This window comes from Budorcas taxicolor, chromosome 1 (genome assembly GCF_023091745.1).
Source record: "Budorcas taxicolor isolate Tak-1 chromosome 1, Takin1.1, whole genome shotgun sequence".
NCBI lineage: Eukaryota > Metazoa > Chordata > Mammalia > Artiodactyla > Bovidae > Budorcas > Budorcas taxicolor.
Window position 1 is genome coordinate 181,913,284 of NC_068910.1, and position 25,307 is coordinate 181,938,590.

At 39.8% G+C, this 25,307-nt stretch overlaps 2 long non-coding RNA genes across 2 annotated transcripts in view; both read left to right on the top strand.

Annotated features, from left to right (window-relative positions):
- Window positions 1-25,307, top strand: part of LOC128053750 (uncharacterized) — a 417,990-nt gene that overhangs the window by 78,491 nt on the left and 314,192 nt on the right. The window lies entirely within an intron of this gene.
- The window catches only part of LOC128053566 (uncharacterized), a 30,953-nt gene continuing 24,883 nt past the window's right edge, over window positions 19,238-25,307 (top strand). The window contains exons 1-3 of the long non-coding RNA XR_008199928.1: window positions 19,238-19,298; window positions 19,523-19,582; window positions 20,803-20,939. This is a non-coding gene — a long non-coding RNA (uncharacterized LOC128053566). The remainder of the gene's footprint in view (window positions 19,299-19,522; window positions 19,583-20,802; window positions 20,940-25,307) is intronic.

A 25,307-nucleotide genomic window follows, 5' to 3' on the forward strand; every position in this document is an offset into this window, starting at 1 on the left:
CTCAGTCATATCCACTTCTTTGAGACCCAGTGGACTGCAGCACGCCAGGTTTACCTGTCCTTTGCCATCTCCCTGAGTTTGCTCAAACTCGTGTCTATTGAATTGGTGATGCCATCCAACCATCTCATCCTCTGTCATCCCCGTCTCCTCTTGCTTTCAATCCTTCGCAGTATCAGGGTCTTTTCCAATGAGTTGGCTCTTCACCTAGGATGGCCAAAGTATTGGAGCTTTAGCTTCAGCATAAATCCTTCCAATGAATATTCAGGGTTGAGGTGAGTATAAAGGGATGGTCAAACCATGCACTGTGGAGCGACGCTGTCTTGGATGAAATCCTGTCACATTCTTCTGCTGTCTGGGTGATCTTGTGTGTTATCCAACTTCTCTGTGCCTTGATACCCAGCTTCTAAATCAGTAATAATACACCTATTCTTACAGTTGTTGTGAGGATTAAATGAAAGGCACTTTGAACAATGCCTGACACATAGTAAGTCCTTACTAAATTTTAGTGATGATAATTCTCTACTTTTTTCTTGAGAATTCAGGGCCAAAGGAGTATTTAAAGGCTTTTGGTGATCCTTCCATGCCACCCCCACTGGCTGTCATTTTACTGTCTAGTCCAGATTCTGTTTTGACATTTAGTCAGTGTTGCAGACCAAAGAAAAAGAAAATTATCTCCCATATAGGTAAAGCCTCTTCCAAGAAATCAACCGAAGACAAACAGATTTGATCTTTGGAGATGACAGCCTGTGATTTTAAGGGAGAGAAGTGAGGTGAAGAGACTGTTCAGTTTTGGGGTAATATAGGAAAACTAACAGCAGTCATCGGAGAAGGTGATGGCACCCCACTCCAGTACTCTTGCCTGGAAAATCCCATGGATGGAGGAGCCTGGTAGGCTGCAGTCCATGGGGGTCACTGAGGGTCGGACATGACTGAGCGACTTTACTTTCACTTTTCACTTTCATGCATTGGAGAAGGAAATGGCAACCCGCTCCAGTGTTCTTGCCTGGAGAATCCCAGGGACGGGGGGAGCCTGGTAGGCTGCTGTCTATGGGGTTGCACAGAGTCGGGCACGATTGAAGCGACTTAGCAGCAGCAGCAGCAACAGCAGTCATTGAAGACACCAGGCTGTGGGAATGTGTCTTGAAGGGAAATTAGGTCTGGCTGTAGACCATGAGAAGGAGGTTAAATTTTTTCCTTCCTTCATGGACCTTGGCTGATAGAGCAGCTGCCATACTGAACATAGCTGACCTCCGTGCCAGACAGAAGAGTGCGCTGGGGACTCTCAAAACAGCAATTAAATGCTCTGATTTATTTAATTTTTTTCAGTTTCTCTGTCAGAAACATTCACATGGCCTGAGGCAACCAAAAAGGGTGGAAAACATGCAACCTGACCACATGTCAGATTGTAGAGCGCTGGAAATATCTGGTAAATAGTTCCTCTAGTAAATGCTGATGAAAATATAAATATCTGTAGACTGGGATAGATTAGAGAAAAACAAACAAAAGCAACTTCTACATTTTCCAGCAACCAGTACTCTTTGCTAAGTCTTTGTGATATTGTTTTAATTTGGGATCCATTGACAGTGGAAAATTACTTTGCTTGGCTGAGCCTAATTCATGCAGCTGACAAGGAATGAGTTTGAAGTAGGTCTGACGTGACCCGGTTTTGATTCATAATTTGCTGTTTACCACATTTATCTTTAGGGCAAAGGACTTCCTTGTCCATGAGACATGATTTTTCCATCCCTCAAGAAGCCCATAAAGGTTTGCTGGCCATTGCAACCATACACGTTGGTTTTTCTGTGACAATCTCAATTTAAAATCTTCAACACATTTTCCTCATAGATTTGTCAGATGGTCAGAAATTAGGTCTCTCTTCCAGAGGTCGAGAGGATAACCTGTTGTTTAGAGTCTGGAGGACAGAGAAGAGCCCACAGCCTCCATGAGTAGTTCCACCATAAATAGAATAAATGAACTTCCAACGCCACTCTCCAATCTACACACTCTGGCACTACACACAAATTTTAAATATCCAGAAATCCCACTTTCGGTAACTTGTGTCACTTATAGCTCTTCTGAGGGTGTTGTACAGCCACTCTTCTTATCGTCTTTCATCAATACGCAGCTTATTGGTCTCCTCCAGTCAATGGCCCTCCATCTTCTCTATGTTGATCCACTCTTTTCTGTAGGGCAAGCGTAATTTTCACAGTATCATCCTGGAGTTATTTGTGTAACAATCTTCCCAGTCTAGGAATGCCTTTGAACTAGGGGCTGGATAGACAAAAAAATGAGAAAAACCCAGCGACCAAGATCTCTTTAAAAAGGTTTGAAAGTATGCTTAAAATAGTTAAATATCTATATTGCAAACAACAGGAGCTCAATAAATGCTCAAATTAGTGAATTTGTGTTTTACATATTCTTTCCTGAAGATTTCGTTATCTTTCTACATGTCAAAGTGATTATGAAAAGTGAAAAGAACACAGACTGATAAAGTGAATGTCAGGAAACAAAGCTATCACTTATTAGGAAGGTTCAGCCCATGTAACCCTGCTAGCTCATAGTTTTTTAGGAAGAGTGATGAGTGATTTGCCCGAATCCAGTCATCTCTAATCTACTCCCCCTTGTGGTCGGTGTGAGACTTACAGGCTGGTTTGGGTTTCCTCTTTGTGGCTTTCACTCTTTTAGCACCATGTTCTAACCTAGAGAAACAATCATTCACTGACAAAAACGAAACTCAGATTCCAAATATTTTAACAGTAGACGTAGTCCAATGTGAATGCAGAAAGACCCAGGGAGCCGGTCCTTTTTCTTTAAGAACCAGTTCACAGTCTACCCCATTCAGAAAGTGTTATCTGATTTCTTGCTCTTTGGGTCTTGGGGTTCACTTTGTGGCTTCCTGCTTCAAGATGTCTATCATGCAGCACTTTCTTGGTGGTCCAGTGGCTAAGAATCCACCTTGCAGTGCAGGGAACATGGGTTCAATTGCTTGTCCAGGAACTAAGACCCAGTGAAGATCCGGTGTGCTGCAACTAAGACCGGATGCAGCTAAATATATATATATTAAAGATGCTTATCAGTTTGTATGTCTGCTTCCTAGATAGTCATCCCTACTGGACTATGAACCACTTGGGCAGGGCGGGGAAAGTAGGAGCAGGAACTGTGTCTCTTTATCCCAAAACATGTCTAGCGCCAGGTATAGAACAGAGGTTCAGTAAATGTTTGTTGATATAAACCAGTGGTTTTTGCCATTAAAACTTTAGGCCAACAGCATAATGGCTTGGGATCTCAATTTTCTCATTTATAGATTTAGCATGTTATAAATGGCATAAACTTTGGACATTAAGTCCCAAAAGAGGCTATGAATTGGGCATTATTTTTTATCATCAGAATATTCTGTAAGGACTGCTCACTTTTTGATTATCAGATCTTTTTCTGTGGGGCTTTTAAATAACTTTTCAGTGTTATAAGATTGCATGCTGCATGTCGTGGTCTGGTGATGTTAGAGGTGGGGATGGAAAATAGCCCTTTTATGACTAGCAATGGAGAAGGAAATGGCAACCCACTCCAGTACTCTTGCCTGGAGAATTGCATGCACAGAGCAGCCTGGAGGGCTATAATCCATGGGGTTGCAAAGAGTCAGACGCAACTTAGTGACAAAAACCACCACCACCACATGACTAAAGATGGAATTAAAGAAATTTGTTTATGGTATAAGTAATTGCATGAATAGTTCTTTTTCAAAGAAAAACATCTATTTCATGAAGAGGTCAAAGAAGTTCATATTTACATATTTTTCAAACTGAAGACATACCAGCTCATTCTTGAAGTATTTCTTCCCCTTGGCTTGGAGCTTCCTTTAGTCAAATTTCTCAACATATCAAATTTTAGCAATTTGACTCGAAGGACCACAAAGCATTATTCAGTAAATATTCAGTTTGTGTTCAAGACATTTGAGGATGATGAAAATATAAGAAAAGATTACTGAGCTTCCCCCCAAAAGTTTTACATTTCTACTTTGGTTCAATGAATGAACATTGAGAAAAATGTATATGATAGTGAATCTAAGAACTTCAACAGTTAATACAGATTCTGCCATAAAACAAAATTGTATCCAAACTGTTCAAGATCTAGAGGACATTAGAAAGGGTCAATATGAGTTTTTCAGTGAGACCTAATAACTCAATGTCTTATTCTGCTCTATTGCGGTTTTGTGAGAATCTGGGTCTGTCTGAGGCAGAGAGCTGTGCTCAGAGGGTTACTGAAAGCTGAAACTTTGTTCTCCCTGAGGTAAGGAGCATTCAGAAGTGGGAATGTTTGGAGGAGACAGTTCTTGCAAAACCGAGGTAAAAATTTTTCAACTTAAAGTAAATTTGAAAGTCTATGGATATTTTTAATGAACTAATTTAGGAGGGAGGAAATCTTCAACTCATCAGAAAATAGAATATGGAGTAAAGAAAAGAAAAATAAATTCTTTAGATAGGAGAATCTTTATTGCTAACCTTTTTTCCTTCCTTTCTTTTTTTTTTTTTTTTTAAGAAAACCTCACTACTAGCTTGTAAAGATGGGCTGTTAGATTATAAAGAACTGCAGCTTGAAATGTAAAGTGGCCCCATAATGAGGTCTTTCTGCCTTTTTACCTTTATTGCAATCTTTCCAGGAATGTAGGTGCATGTAAATCTGTGTGGATAAGATTGCAATGACTCCTTGCAGGCTAGCTGGGAAAAGGTAGCCCTATTAAAATCAGAAGGGCCTTGGTTTCTGAGGTTTTTACTTTTCCTAGGTAAAAAATCCACCAGAAAGCCTTACCAAATATCTAAGGATGATTACCAGGAATGATCTCAAATCTTCCATTTATTATCCTTGAGAATAAATAAAGTTCATGTCATTTTGGAGTTCTAGCAAATAATAAAAAGTTACTAACTTTGTGACCACATAGACGTGTTTTCTTTAGTGAGTATGCATGTACTTCCATTTTTTCCCCTTTGGTCTTTTCCTAGGAAAATAATTGTATATTCATATATCAGAGCTATTGGTCTTTTTTGTGTGTGTGTGATTTGACAGAACCAGGCTTCCTTGGTGGCTCAGGCAGTAAAGAATCTGCCTGCAGTGCATGAGGCCCATGTTCGATCCCTGGGATGGAAGATCCCTTGCAGAAGGGAATGGCTACCCACTCCAGTATTCTTGCCTGGAGAATCCCAGGGACAGAGGAGCCTGGTGGGCTATAGTCCATGGGGTTGCCAACAGTAGGACATGACTGAGTAACAACACTCTCACTTTCAGGAACAGAAGAAATACTCAATAAATTGACTGACAGATGGTTAACAGACATCCATTTTAGGGATATAATGAAAATTCCATTTGGGTTATAACAAGTTTATATAATTTATTTTAATCACAGTCATTATTTTATCTAAAGTTTTCATTTTTCTCCTTTCATCTGGATTTCCTGACCTCAGAAAGATGAAGGACTTAGAATGAAGTCATTGAGAAAAGTCATCTCTAAAATCTGTGAAATAATGTCATGTGTGAGATTTGCTTCAGAATAGCCTGTGAGGGGGCAGGTATGGGAAGGGTAAAGATAAACAAGACTTGCCAGAAGTTGACAATTGATAAAACTGAGTGGTGGGGACATGGGTGTGCTTTATACTATTATCTCTACTTTCCTATATATCAGAAAATTTTCACTATATAAACTTAAAAAAAAAATTGGTAGGGTAGAGACAGAGCCCTGTGTTATTAGTTCCTGGGTCTTTCCCAAGTGTTTTGTTTGGCTTTTTGTTTCTTTTCTTCTGTGTACCTTACTTCAAAGACAAGCGGGGGTGGAGAAAGCATCTCTAGGATCAGCACTGTGATAGTCCTATTTATCTCCCTAGCCCCAGGCCTCCTCTTAAGGAGTTTCTAGGCAGAAATGAAGGCTTCTGGAAATTTCTCAATACTTATGCTTCAGCTCCCTACCTTAGTTCCCTTTACCTTGTTTTCTAGGTTGGAGGGAAATGACCTTTGGTTTCAGCAATCCCTGGGAATGCGGTGGGGAAGGTGGTTTTCTGTCTGAATAACATCATGGCAGCGTTCCTGCCTGAGGAGGGTGCTGCAAGAATATTTTTTCCTGTTGCCTCCAGCGACACTCTGTGTGCTAAGTCACTTTGGTCGTGTCCAGCTCTGTGCGACCCTACGGACTGTAGCCTGCCAGGCTCCTCTGTCCATGGGATTCTCTAGGTAAGAATACTGCAGTGGGTTGTCATTTCCTTCTCCAGAGGATCTTCCCCACCTAGGGATCAAACCCAGGTCTCTTTTGTGTCTACCTGCACTGCCAGGCGGGCTCTTTACCACTAGCGCCACCTGGGAAGCCCAGGGATACAGGTCAACTCAAATCAGCTGTTGCTGACTAAGCCAGATTTTCATTAATTATTTTGGTAATCATGTTGGCAACTTTTCCTTTCTTTGAGCCTTTGAAAAAAACAAACATAAAAAGCTGATTCTATGGGATCACACAGAGCTGGACACGACTGAAGCGACTTAGCAGCAGCAGAAGCATGGTGAATGGAAGAAAGATAAGATTTTTAACCATACTGGTGTACCTTGACCAAATTGTATTGTGTCCTGTGGGCTAGGACTGCCACTGTCCAGACTATCTGATCTGTCTCTTCTGATCTTGCACATTTTACTGGTCATTGCGTTAGTCGCTCAATCATGTCTGATTCTTTGCAGCCCCATGGACAGGGGCCCACCAGGCTTCTCTGTCCATTGAATTCTCTAGGCAAGAATACTGGAGTGGGTTGCCATTCCCTGCTCCAGGGGACAGGGGATCCTCCTGATCCAGGGATCGAACTCAGGTCTCCTGCTTTACAGGCAGATTCTTTACCATCTGAGCCGCTAGGGAAGCCCTTTACTGGTCACATGTCTCCACAAAAGAGAAAAGATATTCAAAGGTTGTCTTCGCTCAAAATTTTCTCACACTCCTCCACTGTGTTCACTTTGCTTACTTTATATAACTGAGCCAGTGTTAGCTTTCCTCTTTTTCTCCAATTAACAAATGCTCAAATTTACGCATAGTACAATGGAATTCAATATGTTTCTAAGAAGTCTACTCTAAGCATCATAATATGTTTGTAACACTACAATAAGGTAAAAATTGCTCTGGTCAACTTGATGATTAAATGTTGGTTAACAGAATCAAAGTATTTTTGAGCTAGAGAGAGTTTTTGTTTAGTCTCTGAAGATTATTCTAGCTAACTTTCTTATTTTACCCAGTGGAGGCCCCCCAAAACAAAATATCTTTTCCACCATCACAGGTCCCTTAACAGAAAACTTGAGTTGTTTTTGGTATCTCTGAAGAGCTGTTTCACAAGGCTTGACAAGAAGATAAACTGAGCCTGTCCATAGTTCAAAAGTTAGTGGTAACCTCTAGGAGCTACAGCTGAGTAGAAAAACAAGTTGATATCCTCAGCTTTAGTTCATGCAGGACACGTCCCAAGGAGTCTAAAGCTTTAGAATTCTCTGGAAGACAATGTCATGTTTCTATTACCGAAGAAAATAGAGAAAAGAGCCATAAAAAGATCCAGTTCCAGAATTCCGTTAACGTGCATTTGGGAAATCAAAATATCCTTCTCATATTCAAAGAAAATAATTATTGTTAAAGTACATTTTGAAGACGTCTGCTTTTAACAATACTTTCTTTAGAGAATAGATACTCCAAAAAATTGGGAAAATAGATTCAGCCTCAAGTCAAATATTCTCTATGCACCACACCATACTGATAAGATGGAAATGGGGTGAGGGGGAAGCTCTTTTGAAAAGGATCAGTAAAAGGAAAATATATTACCAACTGAAATGCATTCAACATTGAGTTCTGTTGAAAGAATAAAATATTTATAAGAATGAACTTTCTTCTTCTTATGAACTGTATATTACTTATAGCTGTGTAAAGGTACTTGAAAGAAAACAGAAAAAGGCAATTTCAAACTGTTTGCATTCACTTATCTTTTTTAAAATTTTGACTAATTCCAACCACTGCCACCAAATGTAGAATCTTTTCTAGTGTAGAGGCAACAGGGGCCAATTTAAACAACAGGAGTGGCCTTAACCACTCTTTCTCTTGTGGTTTTGAGAGAGTGGAGGGAAGTGGAGGGAAAAAAAAAGTCAGGAGTGTAGATGAAAGGGCTACTTTCTAACAACCTTTTAAAAGTAAGATTCTTAGAAATATTTAACCCTTGTAAACTTTGCCTCCCGTATTTGCCAAGTGTCTAAGAGAAAAAAATGAGAGAGACTATAATAGTGGGTTATTAAGATAGAAAGAACAATGGCAACAAAGGTAAATCCAGGGGAGAAGGGCGCCTGGGTATAGACCCCAGAGAAGGAATCAGGTTGTAAACGCTGGGACCCTTGGCGCTTGGAAGCACTTGACCTTTTCATCTGCGGACAGTGTAAAATAAATAACACCCTACACTTCTTATTTTCATTCCAGTTGGCTCAAGTGCATGAACTTTGAGAACTGGGTCATCTGTTCCTGCTACTACTGAGAAAACAAAAATTTGAGCTGAGTAATTTTACCATGTATATACCTGATTATGTATCAAAAGAATCTTTTGAGAAAATTGGATAGTGAGTGGACCTTTTAAACCAGAGACATTATTTTAAGGGTCCTGGAGCAGCCTGTAAACCAGTGCCTTTCCAAACTGTTTTCGCTCATATGATCCATTGCAAGAAATATATTTTATATCCCAACACATGTATAGGCACACATACAAACAAATCTGAATTACTAAAAAGTTTTGTGAAAAAAATACTTTTCATTACTAGGTATGATACATTCTGATATTTGTCATTTAACTCTAACCTTTTTTTCCTGAAAGTTCTGGTTTGTAACCCACTAAATTGATTTTCGGAGAAGGCAATGGCACCCCACTCCAGTACTCCTGCCTGGAAAACCCATGGACGGGGGAGCCTGGTAGGCTGCAGTCCATGGGGTCGCTGAGGGTCAGACACGACTGAGCAACTTCACTTTCACTTTTCACTTTCATGCATTGGAGAAGGAAATGGCAACCCACTCCAGTGTTCTTGCCTGGAGAATCCCAGCGACGGGGGTGCCTGGTGGGCTGCCATCTTTGGGGTCGCACAGAGTCGGACATGACTGAAGTGACTTAGCAGCAGCAGCAGCAAATTGATTTTACCACCAACTAAAGAACTGAGACTCAGTGTGTGAAACCCAGACATGAACACAGCAGGGTGCTGGATGGACTCAAGAATAATATGAGATTCAAGCATATTTGATTTGAAGCAGACAAGTTTTGTAGAATTCAGAAGTTACTACCTTTGTTACTTATTTGCCATAATGTAAAGCTTTGAATTTTTTGAAATCAAGCAATTTTTGGCACTCAATATGTAGCTTCCACTGGTAAAAAAATTATTTGGCAATATAGTTCTTTTAAATATACATGGTACAACGAAAAGGATGGTTTCTGAGTTCTAGAAGGTCCAAGTATGAAATTGGGGCCTGAAATAGTAAAGCAAATAGTCTAAGCAGAAAGCTGCAAGGAAGAAATGGACAACAGTCTGGAAGTGCAAAGAGTTCTGAAACATTTCAAAACATTCACTATGACATTGCATTTTTACTACTGAATTTACTTTTCCAAGGGATGATGAACACTTCCAAGAATTTCACAATTAAGGGATCTTAAACTTCCTCTATGCCCCTGTTTGATAAATGCAAGTTTTCTCTCTGTGTTATTTCTTCATTCATTAAAGATAAATTTATTGAACATTTACAATGTGTCTAGAAATCTAGAAATGAGCCAAAGGGGGGAAAAAAAAGCCTATCCTCAGCATGACAACAATTCATTAGAAGGATTAAAAGATTAGCATAAGTACCCTACGCAAAATAGACAATCTTCCCCAATAAGAAGTGAGATCCCTCTTCTGACTGTTGAGTCCCCTTTCAACCCCTTATTTCTCCTCCCAGAGGACTCAATTCATCCAGTGGCAGACTTTTTCTATATTGGACAACTCTGGCTGTTAGGAAGTTCTTTATATTAAATTGTTTACTCAGTGACATCCATCACCAATCCTATTTCTGTCCTTACACAGTTTAATAAGAAACAAATTTGGAATAAACTCAGCTTTGCTAAATTGACATCAGGAAAGAATGCACATTCCTAAGACAAGATGAAAATCTGAGCAGGTCCTATTCTCTGACATCTCAGTCTGAGAGAGGTTACCTCCTGGACTGAATTTCTAAAACAGAACCATAGATTATTTTAGCTGACAGAGACCCTGCAAAGATTAAGCCAACTCCTATAATTCTTCAAACAAGAAGATGAGTTTGTAACCTAATCCACTGAAATATTTTCTAGGAAATAAAATTCTGATTTCACTAAGACATCAGTGGGAAAATGAGATTCACTTTTAGGAAGTTAATTGTCAGCCCTGCTGCAATTGATTTTTCTTCCTGATGCTGACATTTGATATGGTTCAGCCCCTGAAATAACCTTAAACCTAAAGCTTTTTGCTTTATGATGAAGAAAATGTGTTGGTAATATCCCCAACTGGGCTGAAATTAGGAAGAACTAGTAAAAACAACATGTAAATTACAGTGGAAGCTTTTTTAAAGCTGCGGATTATTATTCTTATAATAAAATATAAGTTTACCAAGTACATTTACAAACCTGCTTGTATAAGGCCTCACAAAAAACTTTGAGGAAGATATTTTCAACACTTTATTTCATAAATGTAAATTAAGGAAGAACACTTTTACACTCATAGCAAACTAGAACTGAAAATGAAAAGTGAAAGTGAAAGTTGCTCATTCGTGTCCAACTCTTTGTGACCCCATGGACTGTATAGTCCATGGAATTCTCCAGGCCAGAATACTGGAGAAGGTAGCCTTTCCCCTCTCCAGGGGATCTTCCCAAGCCACGGATTGCACTCAGGTCTCCCACGTTGTGAGCGGATTCTTTACCCGCCAAGCCACAAGGGGAGCCCAAGAACACCCGAGTGGGTAGACTATCCCTTCTCCAGCGGATCTTCCTGACCCAGGAACGGAACTGGGGTCTCCTGCATTGCAGGTGGATTGAACTGAAAATAGGTGAAATGATTCTCTAACTCCTTGGTCGTTCAGAAACTTAAGCTTGAAAGGGTTAAGCAATGTGGTAGACTCAGTACTAGAATTTAAGAATCAGACTCAGGAGATCTTATTGCGCAAGGTTCTGCAGGTGTTTGTCAGAATTCTACGGGAGTATTTTGTAAGTCTCTTTATATTCTTCTAACATTTATAAGTAGAGTCATGCTATACATAGTGTCATGCAACTTTATTTTCTCACTTGCCTATAACTTGGACATCTTTCCATGTTGATACCCATGTTTCAATCTCATTGTTATTTTTGAAAGATGAAATAACTGGTATTCAGTACATATGGTCCAACACAACCATACCTATTATTTGTGGCTAGCAAGGGTCCTCGGAGAAGGTGATGGCACCCCACTCCAGTACTCTTGCCTGGAAAATCCCATGGATGGAGGAGCCTGGTAGGCTGCAGTCCATGGGGTCGCACAGAGTCGGACACGACTGAAGTGACTTAGCAGCAGTAGCAGCGTGGGTCCTCACTTGTCCTTGCCCCTGCCATACTGATGATTAGTATTTTGAAGACTTATTTCTAGTCCATTTTCTGAATTCCAAAAATAGGGCAACTGAATCTTTCAATTCTTGAATGTAGCTAATCATATGTCTCAAAAAATCTAGAACTCAACAAAGGCTAGCACTATGTGATAAATACACAAATCTTCACAAAGCAAGGTAGACAATTTAGTATTCTGAGAGCAAAGCAGAGGTCTTCCTATAGTTACCTCGGCCAAATTTGGACTCTGATGTTTGGCAACAAAAGATAACTTTCATCCTTTGATTTTCAACAAGAATTCTGATGGTCGGAGCACCTTCTGTGAATGTTGTAATCATTTTTACTTTTGAATTAATTTAAAGAAACTGTAAGCTCTAATGATATTCTCCAGCAGTTAATAAAATCCAGCTGATTTTTTAACAAGATGAGAGTTTGGGCAGTAGTTGAAAATCCAGTATAAATTCACAGTTGGGACTCCATATCCATGGTTCCAAATCCCTGGATTCAAACAACCACAGATGGTGTAGTACTGTAAGCTGTAGAATCTACTTTTGAAAAAAACCTAGTATTGGTGGACCTGTGCAGTTCAAACCCGGGCTTTCCAGGTGGTGCAGTGATAAAGAATCTGCCTGTCAATCCAGGAGACCCAGGTGACTGGAGTTTGATTCCTGGGTTGGAAAGATCCCCTGGAAGAGGAAATGGTAACCCCCTCCAGTACTCTTGCCTGGAGAACTCCATAGACAGAGGAGCCTGATGGGCTCCATCCATGGGGTCACAAAGAGTCAGACACGACTGAGCACAGCTCACTGCTTTGAGCAGTTCAAACCTGTGTTGTCTGAAGGAGTCCCTGTAGAATTTTTCCCTTCCACCATCTTTGGTCATGGGAGCAAACAATTGAACAGAACACTATTTTGATGCCACCATGAAAATGGCTGAAAAGGACAATGATTTGATTGATGGCAAAAATTGATGTTTGTCATTTGATGGTAGAATTGGACAAGAAAATATTTTGTAATTTTTTCTTAATTTTCTCCCCGGCTGTAGTTTTGACAGAACACACAGTGTAGTTTCTTTTAAACTTCGAACTTCAAGATAGAAAACTTTCAATACCTTTGTGAATTCCCGATTCAGTTTCATGTGTTGCCGACACCTGTGCCTTGAAGAAAAATAAGCAACTTCATAGCGTTTTAAAGTAAATTTGCACGATCCTGACTCATGTCTATCAAAATGATAGTCAGTCACACAGTCCTGTTGAGTGTTTAAAGCACATTGGGAAGTTGAATTTTTTTTTTGCAATAAACAAGAAACCATAATTGACATGAGTTTCTTTTTTTTTCTTTCAGCTGTAATGAACCACATTCCAAATAATAATAACAATGTAAAAATGAGGAGTACTGAAGGGAAAGTGTCTAGTCAGCTTGGTTGAGTAATGAATGAGGCTGCTGGTGGTGATGGTTGTTTTTTCTCCAAAGACTCAGTCTTTCTAGATCTCCGAGAAATTGAATTTTTATTTTTCATCATTACATTTACTCTTAGTATAATACCTGTCATCATTTGCTTTGATAATCTCTACTTATTTCTTGCAACTTTCCCAATATATGAGCAGGAAGAAATAGAATAAGAGATAGAAATACATTTTGAGGGCCTGAAAGCTTTATTTTTGTACTAAATTACTGTAAAATCAAGGCAAGCTTTAAAATAAAACACACTCATCTTAAAACATAAAACATTATGTTCATGTTATGATATAGAACCGTGTATATTATACCACATGGCTGTTAACATCAGAAGTAGCTAATAAACATGTCCTACCCCGAATTAATGTAGGACCAACTCTGAATACTTCTTCATTCTAACTTCAGCACATTAGACTAGTCAATGTGATTTGGTTTAGGTTTTCTTATTTTAGATACTTTTATGAAAACAACAAGTATTGCTTTTGATTCTGCTCCCTGCCCCTGAGCCAACCCATGAAATATATTATAAAATTGTACATGATTTTCAAATGACAGAATAACCCTCTCTGGAGGTTCTGTTATCCTAAACTCGGTTTTCTGTACCAATAAGCTTATTGTGACATCTGTATATTTGCTCTTAGATATTCCTTTCTTTGATCTAAGAAGGTGAATCCTGTTTAAATGAAAGGAAACACTGCTAAGAGGACTCCTGTGTAAAGATGGTGCCAGTCATTAACACTAGCATAAAATGTTGAATTCAGATAATGAACATATATTGCAGGGTCTCTGAGGACCTGTGTCAGGCTCAGTGATAGCAGGGACATGCTCCTGAAGAGCAGTTGACCTTTGTCATTGGTGTTTCATTGGGCAATGCTGGACAAGCTGGTTTACTTTGGGGCTCAAGATTGTCATCTATGAATTAGATTGATAGTTTTCTAAGTCTGGGGACTTTCAGGTTTTCCCTTGGGAATGGAAACTAACCAGAGTAGCTCTTGGTTACCTTATTTATATACAGATTTTTACTTTCATATATTGCTTTTCTTAGATATATATTTCTACGCTATATTATATACTGCTTTTTTCTTTTCAAGGCTTCTTTGGAAGAAAATGTTTTGCAGCTAAAATATTAAAAATGAATAATTCTGAAAATAATTCTACTAGATGACTTTTAAAACTGTAACCTCCAATGACTTTCAATATTCTGTAACTTGATCCTGTTTTCTCTATTTACAGTTGCTAAGCCTCCTGCAAGGGCGTTTTTCACAGAGAGGAGAGAAGAGAGGTAGGGGGTGTTCTGGACATTGGCCAGACTAGGGGCCATGCTATCTGGTGTATGCCTAGGTGGTGGGTGTGTAGGATGATTCAGCAATGTCTAACTTTGCCAGTTACTCAGTTTTGCCAAAGGCTAGCCCAGGAGCTCACCAGAGCATGGACCACCTACTTTGAGGTCATTCCTTCTGAGTGAGAGAAAAATTCCCCCTGAGAGACTTAAGAATTTCCACAAACCAGCTCCATTTCAGAGATGTCATCTCTCTCTAGGAAGGGCATTTTCTGCCCCTTGTAAGAAAGACGTTTGAGGCTCAGTAAGCAATATGTAGTTAAAAAAATAAACATAAGAGAAAGGAATTCTGTATACAACAATCTTATCTGATATCTTTGAATATAAAACGTATTGTGCCTATAGCTCTTTTCTCCTGTTCCCATTTGGAATGTTTTCTAAAGTTGTTCCAAAACAACTCTTTTAACAAGGTCAAAAGAAATTTTAGGACTCTCTTTCAAAAGTCCTTTAAAATATCAGGAAGTGCAAAATCACTAAATAACTGACTTGTACTGACTGAAACAGAGCATGATTGTTGATATTATTTTATGATGCTTAGATAAAATCCCTTCTTGGATTGGGAGCAACACTGGAAAAGAGTAGAAGCTCTCTGGGATCAGTTGTCCCCAGAATCTTTTTCACTTAAGCCCATAAGCTTTGAACTTCATCTCCCTCCTTCCCCCTCTCCTTAAACTCTGGTCAGAATGAAGTCAAATGGGCAAATCTACAATGAGGTAGAGGAGATGAGTTCAGCTTGGGGGGTCCTAGCATCCTGCTGTTGATCCTGACTATGATAGCATATGTGGTTGGAGGTCTGAGACATGACTTTCACCTTATAGAGAACAGAGAGATCAGCAGAGTAGGAGGTTTCCCAGAGATTAGAGGGAAGTTGGTAAACAAAGGTAAAGGCTACCTTGAGGACTGAGGTACAGGTAAAATGAAATTGTCCACGGATGATTCTCAGTGATCTTTGAATTACTAAGCCTTGTGAGTGACTTCTGGCCAAGAACAAATTTGAATTTTAGGTGTGTGGTAGGTGTAAATCTTATTTTTGATTTCTTTTGAGATTTCTTCTTGACCTATGTGTTGTTTAGAAGTCTGTTATTCAACTTTCATGTATTTTGGGATTTTCCAGTTATCTTTCTGTTATTGATTTCTAGTTTCATTCCATTGTGGTCCAAGAGCAGGTGCTTTATGATTTTATTCTTTAAAATTTGTTGTGTATTTTATAGCCTAGAATGTAGTCTATCTTGGGGAATGTTTCATATGACCTTGAGAAGAACATGTATATTGCTGTTACTTGATGAAACAGTGAATCATACCCAGTTGGTTGATAGTAGTATTGAGTTCAACTGTATCCTTATCAATTTTCTGTCTGTTTGGTGTGTCCATTTCTTCTAAAGAAGTGTTGAATCTCCAACTATGATAGTGGGTTCATCCATTTCTTCTTTGGTTCTATCAGTTTTTGCCGCATGAGATTTGATGCTCTATAAGGTGCATACAGACTGAGGATTGTTACGTCTTTTTGGAGACTTGGCCCCTACCATTATGTAATGCCCCTCTTTATCCCTGATAAGTTTCCTTACTTTGATGTCTGCTCTGTCTGAATTTAATATAGCTGCTCCTGCTTTCTACTGGTTAATGTTAGCATGATAATATTTTTCTTTATCTTTTAACTTTTAATCTATATATTCCTTTACATTTAAAGTGAAATTGTTGTAGAAGATATATAGTTGGGTCTTATTTTTGGATCCACCCTGACAATCTCTATCTTTTAATTGGTACATTTAGACTATTGACATTCAGAATGATTATTGATATAGTGAGATTAATATCTACTATATTACTTACTATGTTTTCTATTCATTGCCCTTGTTTTTTACTCCTACTTTTGTCTTCCACTTTTTTTCTGCCTTTTGTAGTTTTATTGAGCATTTTATACAATTTCATTTTCTATTCTTTCTTAGCATAGCAGTTATGATTTCTCTTTTCCCTTTTCTTGATGATTACCCAAAAGTTGCAGTGTGCATAATATAGTAATCCGAGTCTACTTTCAGATGACACTCAACCACTTCATGGGTAGTGTGAGTACTTTATAAGAACAAAATAATACTAATTCTTCCCTCCCATCCCTGTATCATTGCTGTTATTCATTTCATTTATGGTGTGTACGTGTGCTGAGTCACTTCAGTTGTGTTTGACTGTGTGCGCCCCTGTGGACTGTAGCCCACCAGGCTGTTCTGTCCATGGGATTCTCCAGGCAAGAATACTGGAGTGGGTAGCCATTCCCTTGTCCAGGGGATCTTCCCTACCCAGGGATTGAACCTGGGTCTCCTGTATTACAGGCAGATTCTTTACCATCTAAGCCACCTGGGAAGTCCTTCATTTATATATAAGCATATAAATGCATGAGGTATGTACATGTTCAATCAAACAGTTTAGATCAATTAAAATTAAGAAAAATAAATGTTTTATTTTACTTTCATTTACTCCTTCTTTGGAATAAGATGCTCTTCCTTTCTTTCTGTAGATCTGAGTTTCTGCCCTATATTATTTTTCTCCTCTCTAAACAATTTTTCAACATTTCTTGTAAGACAGGTCTACTGGCAACAAATTTTCTCACTTTTTCTTTGAAAAAGTCCTTATTCCTCCTTCAGTTTTGAAGGATAATTTCATAGGGTGCAGAATTTGAGATTGTTATCTGGAATTTGAGATTGTTGTCTCAAATTATATCTCTTGGGCTTCTCAGGTGCCATTAGTACTAGGTAAAGAACCTGCCTGCCAATGCAGGAGACTGAAGAGACCAGGGTTTGATCCCTGGGTCAGGAAGATTCCCCTGGAGGAGGGCACGGCAACCCACTCCAGTGTTCTTGCCTGGAGAATCCCTTGGACAGAAGAGCCTGGTGGGGTATAGTCCATAGGGTTACAAAGAGTCGAACATGACTGAAGTGGCTTAGCACACACGCATGCATCTATCTCTTCTTCCTTGCACAGTTTTCAAAGAGATTGAATGTAGCTCTTATCTGTATTCCTCTGTGGGCAAGGTTTTTTCCCTTTAGCTTCTTTCAATATTATTTCTCTATCTGAATTTTTAAATCTATATTCTGTATTTTTATTTTTATTACTTTATATTTTCTGTAGTTTGAAAAATGATATGCCTAGGTACAGTTTTGTTTTGTTTTGTTTTGTTTTGCCTGCTCAGTATTCTCTGAGCTTCCTGGATCTGCTGTTTGTGTTGGAGAATTCTCAGTTTTTGAATTCTCAGTTTTGAATATCACTCATGAATTTTAGCAAATTGAAATTATTATTTTAAATATTTTATTTGTTCCTTTCTCTCTTTCTTATCCTTCTAGTACTCCCATTGTGTATGTGTTACATCCTTTTAGTTTTGCCATAATCCTTGGATATTCTTTTCTGTTTCTTTTCAGTCTTTGTTCTCTTAGTTTTTTAATTTTGGGGATTTTATTGAGATATCCTCAAGTTCAGAGATTTTTTTTTCCTCAGCTGTGTCCAGTCTACTAATAAGCTTCATTTCTATCACAGTGTTCTTGATCTCTGGCATTTCTTTTTTTTAAACTTTATTTTTAATTGACAGATAGTTGATTTACAGTATTGCACTGGTTTCTACCAAACATCAGCATGAATCAGCCATAGGTTTACCCCTGTCCCCTCCCACTTGAACATCCCTCCCACCAGTTTGCTTGATTTCTTTTTTCTAAGATTTCACATCTCTGCTTACATGGCTCAGCAGTTCTACTTTGTTTATTAGATCCCTTAGCATATTAATCATTGTAGTTTTAAATTCCTGGTCTGATAATTCCAACATTCTGATTCTTGTTCTCTATCTCTTCAAATTGTGTGTGTGTCTGTGTGTTTAATTTTTCAGTATGCTTTGTATGTTTTTGTTTACAGCTGGACATGATGTACTGGATACAAGGAACTGCTATAAATAGGCCTTTAGTAATGTGGCAATGGGGTGTGGGGAGAGGGGAAGTGTTCAATAATCCTATGATTAGGTCTCAGGCTTTTAGTGAACCTGTGCTTCTAGACTAAGGATTTGGCAAGGATTTCTCTGTGTTTTTCTCCCCTCTTATGTGAGACAGAATGGATAGAATGGGCTGATGCTGGGTCCTTCCTTCCTGTGTCAGTTAGATTCTGGTAATACCCTAGCAGCTTCCCCAGTGACTCAGTGGTAAAGAATCAGCCTGCAATGCAGGAGAAGCAGGAGATGTGGGTTCAATTCCTGGGTTGGAAAGATACCCTGGAGGCGGGCATGTCTAACCCACTCCAGTATTCTTGCGTGGAGAATCTCATGAACAGAGGAGCCTGGCAGGCTACAGTGCATGGGATTTCAAATGGTTGGACACCACTGAAGCGACTCAGCTGGTAAAGAATCCGCCTGCAATGCAGGACACCCTGGTTTGATTCTTGGGTTGGGAAGATCCCCTGGAGAAGGAATAGGTTACCTACTCCAATATTCTTGGGCTTCTCTGGTGACTCAGATGGTAAATATCGCCTACAATGAGGGATACCTGGGTTCAATCCCTGGGTTGGGAAGCTTCCCTGGAGGAAGGCATGGCAACCCACTCCAGTATTCTTCCCTGGAGAATCCCTATGGACAGAGGAGCTTCGCGGGCTACAGTCCATGGAGTCCCAAAGAGTCGGACACGACTGAGCGGCTAAGCACAAGCACAAGAAGGGACTGGGAGTGCGCGCGCACACTCACAACCCTAGCAGACAGGGTCAGATTAGATAGTTTGTTCCTAAGGGCAGTCTTTGTTAAGAACAGAATGCTGTGGTATATTTCAACATAGTTTCTTTTCCCCTTCCCCTCCAGGAAGCACAAGGAGATTTTTCTTCAGTGTTTACTCTGGGGACCTGGTCAAGCTCCTGGAGGAAACCCTTAACAATATTGTAAGTCCCTCTATGACTGGATCCTCCTGGGGTTTTTAACCCTCAGACTTGTTCTCACTTGGCCTCTGGCAGTTCATCAATTACGGATCAGGTTTTCCTACCTTCCAAGGGTAGTTTCCATTCCCCAGTCTCTGCTCTGGTAAGCAGCGACTCCCTGTGTTTGCTTGTCTGTCTCTTCCATTTGGGGAGCAGCAGTTTACACTGTGTCCTCTCTGCTCTTACAGATCCAAGAAGAATCGTTGATTTTTCAGTCTGTTCAGCTTTTTGCTTGTTAGGACAGAGTGGTGAGTTTCAAGCTCCTTATGTGCAGAACCTGTTGTAGATCTTATTAAATGCCAGTGTCACTGAGAAAGCTTTTTATTCAAGGTGGAAGAATTTAAAATATATCAAGAGGCTCTGGATAGCCACTGAGTTCTAATTATTAATATTTCTCTCTGTCTAGGAGGATCAGAGCAAGGGTGAAGTGTTTGGTTGAAGTGAAGGATGGGATGGGAACTAAGAGAAAGTCTTGCTCCAGTCACCAGGCTGCCCAGACAGGATCCTGGCCTCCCTTAAACCTCTATCTCTACAATCTTTAGAAAAGCAACATCCATAATGAAGGAACTACCTTCCCTCAGGCTCTGTCCTCTATGTGGCAGTATCTATAAAATGGGTATATTGCTAGTCAGTAAAGCTGCTTGGGGCTTCCCTGGTGGTTCAGTGGTAAAGAATTTGTCTGCTAATGCAGAAGCTGCAGGTTCAGTCCTGGGTCAGGAAGATCCACTGGAGAAGGAAATGGCAGTCCACTCCAGTATTCTTGCCTGCAAAATTCCATGGACAGAGGAGCCTGGCAGGCTACATCCATGGGATTGCAAAAGGTTTGGACATGGACATGACTTAGAGATTAAACAACAAATCTGCTCAGGGTATTTTTTCTGAGTATATAATGTGTAATTATTTTTCTCCATAAACCCCAAGTAGGTATCAAATGCCAGTTCTTTCTTTCTCTATCTCATTTTTAAATGAATGAATGAATGAATTTTTGGCTGCACTGGGTCTCTGTTGCTACAAGCAGGCTTTCTTTCCCTGTGGTGCGTGGGCTTCTCAGTTCTTTGGCTCCTCTTCTTGCATAGCATGGGGCTCGAGGGCACACGGGCTCAGTAGTTATGGCACACAGGCTCAGTTGCCCCTCAGCTGCTCAGTGGCATGTGGGATCTTTCCAGACCAGGGATAGAACCCATGTCATTTGCATTGGCAGGCAGATTCTCAACCACTGGACCACCTGGGAGGTTCCAAGTGCCAGTTTTTTCTAACTCTCTACTCGTTTTTTGAATAGGAAGAGATGAAGTATGATCTGTCCTATACACTGAGAGTTTTAGGAAAACAGGCTGTTCTACCTAGGGAAAAAGTCAAAACCACAGAAAATTAATATTTTTAAGTAAAAATCAGCCAAAGAAATAATACAGTGTTTTTGTGTTGCTGATGATATTGTAGTGTTTTTTTTTTTTTTTAACTTCTGCTATAGTCTAATAAAGGATCTACAACCCTGTGATGAGACAACTGTGTTCTCATAGAGAATGGAAGAGATAGAAAGCCTGTGCCTCCAAGTATAATAGAAGTGCCTCCTGGCTTTGCGGTATCTCCAGTCAATGAAACCACAAGGTGAGATCATTTGGAACATTTTATATTAACTTAGGGCAGGGTAGATAAGAGAGAGAACAATCTGGTTTAATCAAAACCAGGGAACCATGAACTGTTTGGGACTCAGAAGGAAAAAGGAGAACTTAAAAGCGATGGTAATATACAGGCATCCAATGCTGCTGTTCTGTAACAGCTTCTGCTTAATGGGAAAGCTGTGGGTTTTTTCCTGAGGTAAAGATAACCAATCTGATTAGGGATCTGGCTAGAACAGGGAGTGTACTCTGACCCCTGAGAAGGTTTTGCCCTCTCAGGAAGCCTCACCACATCCTATGTGTACATTGGATGACTAATATTTATTATAGAGTCATGTGATGGAACAATGAACAAAGGTTGTTCCTGGTCTCTGTAGGTCTGTCACCACAGTCGCTGCTCTTGTGGAATGTGACATACTGCCCACCTCCTAGGACAGTTTTTGAGTCACTAGCAAATGCTATTTTATAAATACAACTCAGAACCCCCCAGGGATGTGTTAAGACAACTTACCAAACATATTGCCTGCTCACCCTGACTCTGAGTTGCAAAGGATTCTCCCAACACTTCCTTTGTCCTCGTGGCTGAGCTTTGATTGGCTGTGAATGATGTCATGACACTGTTTACTTTTCTTAGTGGAAGCAAGGATTGGAGTGTGGTAAGTGTGTCTACACTGCGTTAGGTAATAGAGAAACTGTACACATAGATCTCAAGCCATGTTGTACTCATTTACTATGAGCCTATGATGTGGCAACTCAACGAAATACACATCATCTGTGTGTCTTCTGTTATTTACAACTTTTGAAAGTTTCTGTTTACCTTGGGTTCTTCCTCTAGGATGTCCTTTCTAAGTTTAGTATTTGAGCCGTATTATTAACAAGCTGTGTCTTTCCACAAACACAAAGCAAATTACTAGGCACAATTTGAAATGAGATTTATGGATAGAGCTCTGTCCTGACCAAGTTTTAAGACAAGTAGGCTTTGTTTATAATTGAGAGTTGATTTGCCAGGTCTTTGCAGCTCATTACCACAAAGCAGAAAATGCCTGGAAAGGAGGCATTTGCCTAGGTGATTTTTAGAAAAATATTAACATATCTCATGGGTTTAGAAATATTTCTGGCATTTCAAGAGACGTAGAAAATGCTCTTCATAGAATCTACAAGTAACTCTTTAAATAGATAAAGTAGAATGTGTGCAATGCTATTCAGCTAGATAGCATAGATTAGATCAAAAGGTTTTTATGAGAGGAAAATTCTATCAAAATGTCTTCAAAGCTTTTTGTTGTTTTTTTTTTTACTCTTAAAGAATGATTTCACCCTGCTCCATACAAAATGTATTCCAGAAATTTTGGTTGCACAGTCACAATAAGAACAATAATTTTCACAATTTCTTTAATTACAATTTGGACATAGAATGTCCAATAAAAAGTTATGAACTTCAATCAAATAAAAATTTCACTTAAGAATCCAAGGGGCATCCTAAGGCAATGTCCAGCCTTTGGACATTTAATGCTTTTGTATCCTGAGTATTTCAGTTGCATGACAAGCCTCACAAATTGTTGATACTGATGAGAGATAGTTCACATGATTTTAGCATACTCTTTAAGAACATTCATATATTAAAATATCCCTCAAGGTTACTTCTTGTTTCATTGACAACTTTGGCTGCTTCCATGGGATTTCCAGAAGTTGCATTCTTCTTTGAAGGCATTCAACACAACTCACTCACTGGAAACTGCTTTCCTGGACAAAATTCAAAATGTGCTATCTTTATTAAACACATTTGTATCCTAAAAGGTAAACTTACATTATATAAAGACAAATTTGGATTCTCCCTAGAGTATGTATTGGCTTGTAGACTTTTTAACTTCTTTAGATAAATACTATTTATGGATATTAACCCAAAATTCTCTGAAATAGCTAAAATCTTGAACATAAGAGATAAAATCACTGTAAAATGTATTTGAAGTTAAGAAATTCTGTAAGGGATTATGAATCACTAATCTTTACCGTGCTTTGTAGAATCACAGCTTGGACAAGACCACAAGAACCTAAGGATAACCAGTTCAGTTCAGTCACTCAGTCATGTCTGACACTATGCAACCCCATGGGCTGCAGTACGCCAGACCTCCCTGTCCATCACCAACTCCCGGAGTTTACTCAAACTCATGTCCATTGAGTCAGTGAGGCCATCCAACCATCTCATCCTCTGTCGTCCCCGTCTCCTCCCACCTTCAATCATTCCCAGCATCAGGGTCTATTCCAATGAGTAAGTTCTTTGCATCAGATGCCCAAAGTACTGGAGTTTCAGCTTCAACATCAGTCCTTCCAGTGAACACCCAGGACTGATCTCCTTTAGGATGGACTGGTTGGATCTCCTTGCAGTCCAAGGGACCCTCAAGAGTCTTCAACACCATAGTTCAAAAAGCATCAATTCTTCGGCACTCAGCTTTCTTCACAGTCCAACTCTCACATCCATACATGACCACTGGAAAAACCGTAGCTTTGGCTAGATGGACCTTTGTTGGCAAAGTAATGTCTCTGCTTTTGAATAGGCTATCTAAGTTGATCATAACTTTCCTTCCAAGGAGTAAGCGCCTTTTAATTTCATGGCTGCAATCACCATCTGCAGTGATTTTGGAGCCCCCCAAAAATAAAGTCTGACACTGTTTGCACTGTTTCCCCATCTATTTGCCATGAAGTGATGGGACCAGATGTAATGACCTTCGTTTTCTGAATGTTGAGCTTTAAGCCAACTTTTTCACTCTCCTCTTTCACTTTCATCAAGAGGCTCTTTAGTTCTTCTTCACTTTCTGCCATAAGGGTGGTGTCATCTGCATGTCTGAGGTTATTGATATTTCTCCCAGCAATCTTGATTCCAGCTTGTGTTTCTTCTAGTCCAGCGTTTCTCATGATGTACTCTGCATAGAAGTTAAATAAGCAAGGTGACAATATACAGCCTTGACGGACTCCTTTTCCTGTTTGGAACCAGTCTGTTCCGTGTGCAGTTCTAACTGCTGCTTCCTGACCTGCATACAGGTTTCTCAAGAAGCAGGTCAGGTGATCTGGTATTCCCATCTCTTTCAGAATTTTCCACAGTTTATTGTGATCCACACAGTCAAAGGCTTTGGCATAGTCAATAAAGAAGAAATAGATGGTGCAGCCAAATAGATAAACAAACCGGATCAGGTCTTCCCTTTAGAAGTCCTCATATCCACACCCTCCATAGTCCCCTAGGCTGTTAACTCCAACAAAGGCAGAGACCCCATCGATTTTATTCATCCTTTGATTCATCTCACTGAGCCCAGAGTCTGACATAAGGCAACTCCATGTAAGTATATGTTTAATAAAAGAATAAATGAGTTGTATCCAGAAGCTAATGGGGAGCTACTAATGGGAGTCATGTAAAGTAGTGGCATGAGCTTTCTTTCCCTTATTACTCCATCTGGAAACACACATCTGGTAGCAACGGGGATATGGATCAAAGGAGACCGTGTAAGAGGCCATGTGCAATAATTCAAGTAAGGAGTAATGAGGTGATGAGATAGGGTGATGCTAAGGATACTGGTGGTGGATACATCAAGGCGGGGTTAGCCTTGATATTTGGATAATGAGGGAGGTGAAGAAGTAAGAGGAGTTGAAGATTATTTTCTGAGTTCTGGTTTTGTATTTTTCCAACTAAGTCACGTGGGAGGAAGAGCAGTCTCTAGAGGCAGACCATGAGTTCAGCTTTGAACAGGTTGTGCCAAGTATGACTATGGATGGTAAGATGGGGAGATGCTCATGGGGCAGTTAGCAGGCCAGGTCTGGAGCTGATGCTGCAGACGTTGTTACTGACTCCTCAACGTCCATCCTGCTACTCTTGCAAAGTGATTCAGGAAATGGACCTCATCTCAAAGGAAAGCCTGATTGATCTGAGATTGTTGATCCCCAAATCATCCTACTTGTTAGAAATTAGTTCAGGGAAAGTCACGTGATCTAATTTCCATCAATAAGGTGTTTGCAGGTGGCTTCTAGGAAAGGCACAGGAAGCCAGGCTTTCTCTCAATGGATTTGGATGAGGAAGCCTACAGCCTCAGTGCTCCTCACAGTTTTCCTGCAGCAAAAAAGGTACCAAGCCACAGGCTGAGGCCAACACTGAGGACTGGAGAGTGGAGAGAGAGAAGCTGTGTCCTTGATGATGTTGTTGAATCTATGCACCAGCCATCTTGGAAGTTTTTTCTGTCTCTTGATGGCCTCTCACAGGAGCATTCATGTGTCTTTTTATGATCATTGGGTGAGGATCTTGTTAATGACAGTTGAAAGCACCCTAAATTAAACAGCTGAAGCTGCACATTTGTTGGTCACCAGCCACTGGGTG